Source organism: Mauremys mutica, chromosome 12, assembly GCF_020497125.1.
Source record: "Mauremys mutica isolate MM-2020 ecotype Southern chromosome 12, ASM2049712v1, whole genome shotgun sequence".
NCBI lineage: Eukaryota > Metazoa > Chordata > Testudines > Geoemydidae > Mauremys > Mauremys mutica.
In genome coordinates this window covers 49,072,090-49,083,465 of record NC_059083.1, presented here as the reverse complement: position 1 = coordinate 49,083,465, position 11,376 = coordinate 49,072,090, and the positions used below count along the sequence as shown (strand labels likewise).

At 51.3% G+C, this 11,376-nt stretch overlaps 1 pseudogene; it reads right to left on the bottom strand.

The window, feature by feature from the left end:
• Positions 1–5,698: 5,698 nt before the first annotated feature.
• Positions 5,699–7,836, bottom strand: LOC123346862 (annotated as a pseudogene).
• Positions 7,837–11,376: the final 3,540 nt, after the last annotated feature.

The following is an 11,376-nucleotide window of genomic DNA, read 5'->3' as shown; positions in this document are numbered from 1 at the left end:
CGGGTGGTTTCTCGTATCGTCTTCCCTGGCTCGGTTTGGATCGTATGACAGGCCAGGGTCGTGTAGCCCGGTACCGTCGTAAATGTCTTCCGGAAGACCCGCAGGAGACATTTGGCCTGCTTACGCTGTTCCTCCGTGAGCGAGTGGCCCAGCGGGGGCTCCTCCAAGTCCCCCGTCTGGATCACCTCGGGGCCCAGTTCCGGTTCGGGTGGGTAAGGGTAGATTAGCAGGCCCTCCCGGTCGCGCCAAGGTTTTAACAGATTGACGTAGTATAGCTGGGTCTTCTTTCATTGATCTGGCTGGTGAACCCCATAGGTAACAGGTCCCACTCTTCGAGTTACTTCATACGGCCCCTGCCAGCGGGCCAATAACTTCGACTCGCTGGAAGGTAGGAGCAGCAGGACCCGGTCCCCAGAAGCAAATTCCCGTGCCTGCGCCTCCCGGTTGTAGTTTCGCTCCTGTCTCACTTGGGCTATCCTCAAGTTCTCCCGTGCCAGGGTGCCTGCTTGAGTGAGGTACTCCTGGAACTGGAGGACGTACTGAAGGAGACCCTGGGATGGGGAGGCCGACTGTTCCCAGTTCTCCCGCATTAAATCTAGGAGGCCCTGTGGCCTCTGTCCGTATAACAATTCAAATGGGGAGAACTTTGTTGATGCCTGCGGGACCTCCCGGATGGCCAGCAACAGGGGTGGTAGGAACTGATCCCAGTGGTGTAGCTCCCCCGAGGGAAATTTCTTCAGCATGTCCTTGAGGGTGCGGTTAAACCGCTCCACCAACCCATCGGTTTGCGGATGGTACACGGAGGTGTGGAGCTGTTTCACCCCTAGAAGCTCGGAGACCACTTTGAGTAGTCGGGGTGTAAAATTAGTACCTTGGTTGGTTAGGATTTCCTTGGGCAACCCTACGCGGGCAAAAATCTTTACCAACTCCCCGGCAATAGTCCGGGCTGTGATGCTCCGCAAGGGGATAGACTCTGGGAAGCGGGAGGCGTAGTCCACGAGGACCAAGACGTACTGGAAGCCGGTCGCGCTTCTGGGGAGCGGGCCTACTAGGTTCATGGTGACCCGTTCGAACGGGGTCTCGACCAACGGCATGGGGACTAGGGGCGCCTTGGATACCCGAGGTGGAGCGGCCAGTTGACACTCTGGGCAGGAGTTACAATACCGCTTCACTTCTTGGTCGAGTCCGGGCCAAAAGAACCGCGCCAGGATGCGGGCGAGGGTCTTCTCATGCCCTAGATGTCCGGCGGCCAGCACGTCGTGGGCCAATCTCATCACGGCCCGCCGGTGACAGCGGGGTACCAGCAACTGCGTTTGCGGTTCCCGTGTGCGAGGGTCCCGGTCGACCCGGTAGAGTCTGTCCCCGGCACAGTTCGAAATGGGGCCACTGGGTGGCTCGATGAGGATCGATCACGGACCCGTCTACAGCCGTGAGTTGCTCATAGGCCCAGCTAAGAGTAGGGTCCGCGCGCTGGTCGCGGCAAAAGTCAGTGTCGAAACGGGGTTCGGGGCGGGCCTCTCCCGACGGTCCACTGGCTTCTTGGCCTCCTGCTTCGTTCTCCTCACCGTCCTTCTCCGCCTCTGGCGGAGATTCCTGGGGTTCGGCCGCTAACGCCGGAGTTGACCGGAGAACCTCCTCGAAGGTGGGCCAGTCCCGCCCCAGGATCACGGGGTACTCCAGGCGGGGTGCCAGGCTGACTACTAACTGTCGGGTGATACCACCCACTGTTAGCCGGACTCAAGCGCTTGGGTAGGGTCGGACGTCCCCATGAATGCACTGCAAATGGATTGGCTTCAAATGGGGGTCGACCGGGGGTCCCAGAGCCTGGCGAACCAACGTCTGGCCGCACCTAGAGTCAATCAAGGCCTGCGTGGATTGGTCCTCAACCATCACCGGGACCGTGAGCTTGGGGTAATCGGGCCCGGCCGGCCCCCGCGTAGACCTGCCCAAAGCTACAGTCCATTTTGGGGCAGTCCCGTTGTAGGTGTCCCGCCTTCCCGCATCCAAAGCAGGGACCGAGCTCGGGGCGTCCACTCCAAGGGAGGGCTGCTAGTGTACTACGAGGGGGGCTCTGACGGGCCCTCGGGGCCCCCTGATTGAAGGCTGGGGTTACCAGCTGGGGGGCTGCGTCCGAGCGCTGAGGTTGGGACACCGCCCGGGAGTCTGATCCGTGACCCAGACCTCGCGGGCTGGGCAGGTTGGTCACCTTCTCATTATGGGGGCATTCAGGCCCAGAGGTAGGTGGCCAGAAGGTGGGCCCTATGGAGGCTTCCGCGGCTAGGAAGCCCTCCATCAGCGAGACGGTATCAGCCAGGGTCGCTGGCCGGTGGCGGAGTACCCAAGCCCTTCCCCGGGCGGGCAGGGTGTGGACAAATTGCTCCAAAACCACCTGCTCGGTTACTTCTTCCGCCGTCCTGACCTCCAGTTGCAGTCACCAGCGGCAGGCCTCCTTCAAAGTCTGGGCCACCATCTGGGGACGGGCGCCCGCAGGGTAGGTCTGGCACCGGAAACGCTGTCTAAAGGTCTCTCGGCTGACGTCCAAAGCGTCCAGGACCGCAGCTTTCACTCGGTCGTAGTCCCTGGCCTCTTCTGTCGCCAGTCCGCGGTAGGCCGCTTGGGCCATCCCAGTCAAATACGGGGCCAAAAGGGTGGCCCATTGGTCTCGGGCCCACCCTGCGACAAGGGCCACCCGCTCAAACGTGACCAAGAAGGCCTCGGGGTCGTCATCTGGGCCCACCTTGGTCAGGCGCAGGGGGGCAGCCGAACGTGGGCCCCTCCCAGCACCCTCACCCGCTGGCCAGTCAGCAGGGCAGGGGGCGGTGCCCATGAAGTGCTGCAGCTGGCTCCCCAGCTGCTGTACTAGCTGCTGCTGCTGTTCCAGCTGAGCCGCGTGCTGCTGCTGCTGTTGTTGGAGATGGGCGGCATCTTGTTGCTGCTGCTGCTCCAGTTGGGCGGCATGCTGCTGCTGCTGCAGCTGGGCCGCCTGCTGTCGCTCCTGGCTCTCCACCAGCAGCTGGAACAGCCGCTCCATATCCATTTTCCTGGCTAGGAAGGGGCGAACCACCACCCGCTTACTGGCCCCTTCTCACAGGGGCAAGGGTTCGAAGTCCCTCGTCAGGTGCCACTGTAATCGTGTGGGTCCGGGGCTCAACCCTCCACGGGGAGGAGGGGAGCCACACCGGCCCATCGTTCCTATGAGGGTTCTGGCTGGCTCCTTTAAGACTGAGCAATAAGACAAGAATCAGTTAGGGCTCAGGCCTTCTGCTGCAAGGCTGAGCAAAACTACAGTTCAGGGAGCTCAGGCCCTTTGTGGCAGGGGCTGAGCGGCAAACAGTTCAGGGAGCTCAGGCCCTTTGTGGCAGGGGCTGAGCGGCAAACAGTTCAGGGAGCTCAGGCCCTTTGTGGCAGGGGCTGAGCGGCAAACAGTTCAGGGAGCTCAGGCCCTTTGTGGCAGGGGCTGAACAGTAAACAGTTCAAAATGGCTCAGGCCCTTTGTGGCAGGGGCTGAGCAGTAAACAGTACAAAATGGCTCAGGCCCTTTGGTTCAGGGGCTGAGCAGTAAGCAGTACAAAATGGCTCAGGCCCTTTGGTTCAGGGGCTGAGCAGAAAACAGTACAAAATGGCTCAGGCCCTTTGGTTCAGGGGCTGAGCAGTAAACAGTACAAAATGGCTCAGGCCATGGCTCAGGGGCTGAGCACTGGGGTGAGGGGGAAAGCTGCCACCCGTGAGTGGGGTGCCAGGGGGGGCGCAGGCCCACCCACTCCACTGCATCCCAGCCCGGGGCCCTAGCAGCGGCTACTACCGCTGCTGGTCAGTGGGGTCCTGACCGCAACACACTGACATGGGTACAGGTTGGTCTGCAGCCTGACTAGGGTCGGCTGCCCCCGGGCCACTTCCGATTTCCCCCTCTGGGCCTACCTGGTCCATGCCGTCCGCTCCCGGGAGATCCACAGCATGGGCTCCTCGCAGCCCGGGCTCAGGGGTAGATCCGGCAATTCCTCAGGGAAGTCCAGCCAGTTCTGCTCTGGGGGTTCCTCGGGGTAACAACAGCGGAGAGGGGAGGTCTCCGGCGGCTCCTCGTCGTAGGTGGCATGGGGAAGCTCCGGCAGGTCCTCCCAGTAGCGAGCGAGGGGAAGCTCCGGCCAGTCCGGGTAACTGCTTTGGGCCCCCCCGGCTTCCCCATCACGAGCTCCCTCGGGCAGGTCTGCTCCCGGCGGTGGCTGGGCCCTGACTGAGCTAGGATGGCCGGCTTTTATACTTCTGGGTCGCCGCCTCACCCTCTGAGGGGCGGGCTCACTGCTCTGTAGCCCCGCCCCTTCCGGTGTCCGGGGCTCAACCCTCCCAGGGGAGGAGGGGAGCCACACCCGCCCGTTACACAGCTCCATGGGCTCTACTGGAGACTAGATGGTTCTGTGTCATTGGCAGAGAATAGGAGAGACCGAGGGGCACCTGTGCCCGAGGCCCCCTTAATGGCAGGGAAATGATTTAGATACACCCAGAAAATCCTGGCAAATAACCAGCACCATACGCTGCCGAGGAAAGTGAACACTTTACACCCTGCCAATTTGACCAGGGAGGAAATTCCTTCCTGATACCCATATGGTGATCAGTTAGACCCTGAGCATGTGGGCAAGAACCTGCCAGCCAAGAACCCGAGAAAGAGAGAATGGCTTGGTGTCAGGTAAGAGCCCTGGCACATCCCGCCCAATGTCCCATTTCCAGCCAGGGCTGCCCAATGCTTCAGAGATTTAAAAAAAAAAACTCCTAGAATACACGGTCAGGGGCAGGAATCCCTTCCATGAATCCCTGAAGCATGAGCTTTTAGGAACATAAGACATGCCCCTCAAGTAATCCCCAATGTTGCTGAGCTCTGCCCCTCACCATCACAAGCAGCCACGTCATACAATCCCACTCAGACATCTGTTCAGTTCTCTTTTAAAACAAATTTTGTGATTTGCCCCCCACAACTCCGATTGGGAGGCTGCTCCAGAACCTCACCCCACTGGTGGTTAGAAACCTTCCTGTAATTTCTAGCCAGTCTCTCCATCTCTCACACACCTGAATGTACACATGAGCCAGACAGACATAGGCTGGCTCCTTGTCCCCCTCTCGTGGTTAGGCCATGAATGGTGGTTTATACGATAATGGACCCACTCCCCAGATAGTGGCAATGGATATACAGCTCCTTTGGAGGCAGTAAGTCAGATGCTGCAAATTGCTTTAGTGCCACCAGAGTCAATGGAACTACACCGATGTGTTGAAGATCTACCCGAAATGTCTTCTCACCTACCCCAGTCTTACACCAGTCTGACTCCTTTGGTTCCAACGAAACCACTCCTGATTTATACACACAAGCAAGACAACTCCCATCATTGTTTTCACTGGCCATGGAACGGGTGCAAGTGACCAAGCAGTGTAACAGGTATTGTTTTGGCACGGAATGAAAGTCTGATTCCTCTCTTGCACACAATTTACACCCATTTACTCCACAACTGTCCCAGATTTTCTACTGGTGTAAATCACTCCAGTGGCAGTGACATCAGCGGAGTAAATCTGGATTTGCATTGGTGAAACTGAGGTCAAAATCAGACCTCGTTGTGTGCAAGCTGTGTGGTCATGGAAATCACTGACATTAATGAACAGATACTAGGTAAGCAAACTTTAATTAGAGAAAGACAGAAAATTAATTATTGGTGAATTACCTACACCCAGTCAGTCTCCTCAGGGCAGCTTTCATCTCCTTGTTCCTCATGCTGTAGATAATTGGATTCATGATTGGTGGCAATACGGAATAGAGAATTGCCACCAAAAGATCCAGAGCAGATGGGGAGCTGGAGGTGGGTTTCAGGTAGGCAAAGGCCCCAGTGCAAACAAACAAGGAGACCACAGTGAGGTGAAGAAGGCAGGTGGATAGGGCTTTATGCTGGCCCTGCTCAGAGGGGATCCTGAGCACTGATTTGAAGATCTGAACATACGACAAAATGATAAAAACAAAGCAGCCTAAGACTAAACATACTGTAAAGGCAAGAACCCCAATTTCACTCAGATATGAGTCAGAACAGGTGAGCTTCAGCAGCTGGGGGATTTCACAGAAGAATTGATCCACCATGTTGCCACCTCAGAAGGTCAATGCAAATGTGTTCCCGGTGTGTAGCACAGAGTAGAGAATCCCACTGATCCAGGCACCAGCTGCTAGTAAGATACAAGCTCTGCTGTTCATCATTTCCTCATAGTGCAGTGGTTGGCAGATGGCGACATATCGGTCATACGCCATGACGGTGAGAAGGGAAAAATCTGCTCCCAACAAGAAGAGGAGGAAAAAGACTTGGGCAACACATCCAGCATAAGAAATGGACCTGATGTTCATGAGGGAGTTAGCCATGGATTTGAGGACGGTGACAGAGATGGAGCTGAGGTCTACCATGGACAGATTCATCAGGAAGAAGTACATGGGGGTGTGAAGGTGTTGGTTGAAGGCAATGGCCATGAAGATGAGAAGATGCCCCATCAGGGCTGCCAGGTAAATCACAATAAACACCACAAAGTGCAAAATTTGCATCTCCTGAAAATCAGAGAATCCCAGAAGGAACTTGGTCACGATGGTTCGGTTGGACATTTTCTTTCTCAGGACATCGTGTGATGTCTGTGGAGGGAGAGAAAAGAGCAAGGGCCAGCATTAGTTCAGTAAAATAACTCTCCTTTTAAAAAACCACCTTAATTTAATTGAGTCAGACCTTTGGCTTGTGAAGATTGGTGTAATATGGGAATGAAGATGGGGAAAACAGCCCCACGGACTTTAATGGATTTACTCCTGATTTACACTGGGGTGAGAGAAAGCAGAATCAGCTCAATGGATTCTAGTGGAGTTAAACTGCTCTAAATGGGAGCACTATATCACAGGGAGAAGACCAAACCCAGCCATAATTATGCAGTAACCTCAAGTCAGGAATATAGCTCAGGAGTTCCGATGCTCCATCCCCCATTTTAGCCTGATTTGCACGCTTGCTGCGGGAGACAGACCTTCCGGTTCCCCTCCTGATACTCTTACCACTCAACTCAATACCCTCCCAGAGCTTGGAAGAGAACCCAGGAGTCCTGACTTCCTGTTCGCCCCCTGCTCTAACCCACTAAATGCAACAAGTCTCCTGGAGATGGAAATACAGGCCAGGAGTTCTGGCTCTACCCACTGGACTCAACTCCCTCCCAGAACTGGGAACACAAGTGAGGTATCATGACTCCCAGTCCCCTCCACAAACCACTACATCAGACTGCATCTGAACCTCTCTCCCAGTAACTCTCCACTGCCATCAGGAATGACTGCTGTGATTGACAATGGAGAGTCATTGGGCTTGCGATCATGAGTGAGAGTGATTCTCCGGAGTGGTACTTGGGGCTCACCTGGTGTCTGACAGAGCCAAGTTCAAGTCCCTGCTCCAATGACTATTTAATTATTGATAGAAAATGGAGCAACTACAACAGGAGTAGGGTGACCAGATGTTCCGATTTTATAGGGATAGTCCCGATTTTGGGGTCTTTTTCTTATATAGGCTCCTATTACCCCCAACCCCTCGTCCCAATTTTTCACACTTTTTGTCTGGTCACCCAAAACAGGAGAGGCTGAGACAGTCTCATTTCAGAACAGCCCATACCACTCAGCTTCAAGTTATGAGGGCTGCCTGTCCCACAGTCCTTATGAGAGACAGAAATAGAACCTCCCAGTTCTGGTTCCTCCCCTCTACACACTGGACTGAACTTCCTCCCAGAGCCACACATAAAACTGAGGAGTTCTGGCTCTTAGTCCTCACTACTTTTACCCATTAGGCCCGAGTCCCTTTCCAGGGCTGGGGATAGAATCATAGAATCATAGAACTTAAGATCAGAAGGGACCATTATGATCACCTAGTCTGACCTCCCACAAGATGCAGGCCACAAAAACTGACCCACCCACTCCTGAAATAATTCTCTCACTTGACTCAGCTGTTGAAGTCCCCAAATCCTGATTTAAAGACTTCAAGTAGCAGATAATCCTCCAGCAAGCGACCCCTGCCCCATGCTGCGGAGGAAGGCGAAAAACCTCCAGGGTCACTGCCAATCTACCCTGGAGGAAAATTCCTTCCTGAACCCAAATATGGCGATCAGCTGAACCCCGAGCATGCGGGCAAGACTCTCCAGTCAGACACTCAGGAAAAAGACTTTCAATATCCCAACATTGACCCTCGGTACTAATTACCAGTGGTGGCACGTTATTGACCTATTGACTAAATCACGTTATCCTATCAAACCATTCCCTCCATAAACTTATCAAGCTTAATCTTAAAGCCAGAGAGGTCCTTCGCCCCCACTGTTTCCCTCAGTAGGCTGTTCCAGAATTTCACTCCTCTGATGGTTAGAAACCTTCGTCTAATTTCAAGCCTAAACTTCCCGACTGCCAGTTTATATCCATTTGTTCTCGTGTCCACAGTAGTAATGAGCTGAAATATTCCTCTCCCTCCCTGGTATTTATCCCTCTGATATATTTAAAGAGAGCAATCATATCTCCTCTCAACCTTCGTTTGGTTAAGGAAAACAAACCGAGCTCCTCAAATCTCCTTTCATACGACAGGCTTTCCATTCCTCGGATCATTCTAGTGGCCCTTCTTTGTACCCGTTCCAGTTTGAATTCATCCTTCTTAAACATGGGAGACCAAAACTGCACACAGTACTCCAAATGAGGTTTCACCAATGCCTTGTATAACGGGACTAGCACCTCCTTATCTCTACTAGAAATACCTCGCCTAATGCATCCCAAGACCGCATTAGCTTTTTTAACGGCCACATCACATTGCCGACTCATAGTCATCCTGCGATCAACCAGGACTCCGAGGTCCTTCTCCTCTTCCGTTACTTCCAACTGGTGCGTCCCCAGCTTATAGCTAAAATTCCTGTTGGTCATCCCTAAATGCATAACCTTACACTTCTCACTATTGAATTTCATCCTATTACTAATACTCCAGTTTACAAGGTCATCCAAAACTCCCTGGAGGATATCCCGATCCTTCTCCGAATTGGCTCCTAGTCATCATTATTTTAACACACTTGACTCAAGTGCCTTTTCAGCAATCTAATAGACAGAAGTAAACATAAACTGAGAACTAGACACAAACAGATGATGTATGATAGATAGATAGATGTAACAACAAACTAACAGAGAGGTACAAGTAAGAAAAGAATAAATACAGATAGTGCAGGAGAAACACAGAACTAACACAAATATGTAGATAGAGAAGTAAAACCAAACTAATTGAGAGAGAAAAGTACAAACAGACAGATAGACTCCAATAACAAGAAACTAATGTACAGAGAGAAAAATAACAATGAGCTGATAGTGTTTGTCACAATTTTTGGAAAACTTTAATGTAAATTCCTCAATCCATTCTAAATATATTGTGTGCCAATTTGATCAATTCCCCCACTCCCAATAGCAGAAAACCGAGGAACAAATATTTTGCCTTCTCTTTTCTAAGGTAAATGCTTTGGACTGCCTCAGTTACCCATGGCCAAATTGAGGTAAGAGTGAAAGTATAAAAAATATCTATGGTCACTTACTATTTCTTCCTTAAAGTGTCACTCTGTAATCCCCAAATATATTTCATTGCAATAGCAAACTTACGGTGCCGGTCTGTGTGTGGAATCCTCCCAGACTGAGATGTCTTTTCTCCTCCAGCTACAGACTGCAATTAATTTCCTCTCTCTCTCTAGCCCTATACATACCCCTCTATCGATCAATCTCTCTATCTAGTGCCCCATCCCTGTATTATGAGAGGCTGTTCCCACATCGCACTGAGGCTGAGCTGCAGGAAATACACTGAGATCTGTGCTGTCTGCGGATGAGCTATGTGTCAAAAACGTGGGTGATGCAGGAAGGTGATTTATACATGTCTGTTTTCTAAGGGCTTGTGGGACTCACTCCCTGGCGCCCTCAACAGCTCAGCGGCAAAGGTTCATTTCTCTTGCCCTGTACTTCCTTGAAAAGTTTTCAGAAATTAAAATAATCACAATTACAACGAGGCAGCAGGGTCTAGAGGAAAGATTGTGAGACAAACACTGCGGGCACACAGGACTGTACTCCAGACATCTGGCATCAATTACTAGCCCTGCCGCTGACCTGCTGTGTTACCTTGGGAAAGTCATTCCCTGGGGCTGTCTTTCCCCTCCTGTCTTTTCTACTGTAAGCTTCTTGGGGCGGAGACTGTGTCTTACCTAATATAATGGGCCTCTCATATCAGGTTAAACTATAAGATAATTAATTAATTAAAAAACTAAGGTCTAAGATGTCCTGAGATCTGATCCCAACTATTCCTCTGGCTTTGTTCAATCCCTTCACCTCTCCATTCCTCGGTTTGTCATCCATCCAATGGGGATAATAATTGCAACATGGAAGATAATTCATAATTAGTGGAGATACTCAAAAATATCTTCCTGTCAAAACAGCTTTTTGAAGAAAAATTGCTTGTCATTGAAAATAATCTTGGTGTGGAGAAAATTCATTTTGAACTCATTATTCTATGGGGTTTTTTTTGTTGGTGGTGGGAAGTTGTTTTGGGGTTTGGTTTTATGAAAACCTGGCGATGGAAAACTCTTTGGTATATTTTTTCAGGGTTTGCGGGAAAGTTTTCAATCTTTTCCCCAAACTAGAAAATATTTACCATGAACTGGCATTTTTACTAGAGAAGTTTATTGAAAAGTAAATGCTTTCCAGTCTCCAGAGCGGTCACAAGGGAGCATTCTGGGATAGCTCCTGGAGGCCAATAACGTTGAATTGCATCCACAATACCTTTAACCTGGGATTGCGATCTCGATTTAAGCGCTACTCCACTTGCCGAGGTGGAATACAGAAATTGATTTAAAGAGCCCTTTAAATCGAAAAAGCTGGTTTGGTCATGTGGACGGAATCTTTTTTTTTTTCAAATTAACTCGGCTAATTCCGAAATAACAGACTAGTGTAGACCAGGCCTTAGACTTTCCTCTGAATCAGGTGGTACTGGCCACTATCAGGGACAGAATACTGGAGTGGATGGTCCAAACGTCTTACCCAGTCAGAAAGTTCCTATGACAAGCAGGTGCTGTCAAATAAAATTACAATGAATGTTGCACCCACATCAACTCAAATGCATTTAATTTAGTTTTAATTACTCATCATTAAATCTGGCCAAAAATTAAAATTATATTTTTGTGGGAAATGTCAAGGTTTTGTTTTCATAGAAACATCCCATAATATTGATTATGGATGGGGTGCTGGGCAAAAAAATAACATTCTCAACTCTTATGCACTAGTCAGGTGGGCAGGAAAAGCCCCGGGAATGTTTGAATTTCCTTTCTTGTTTGGTCACCATCAGT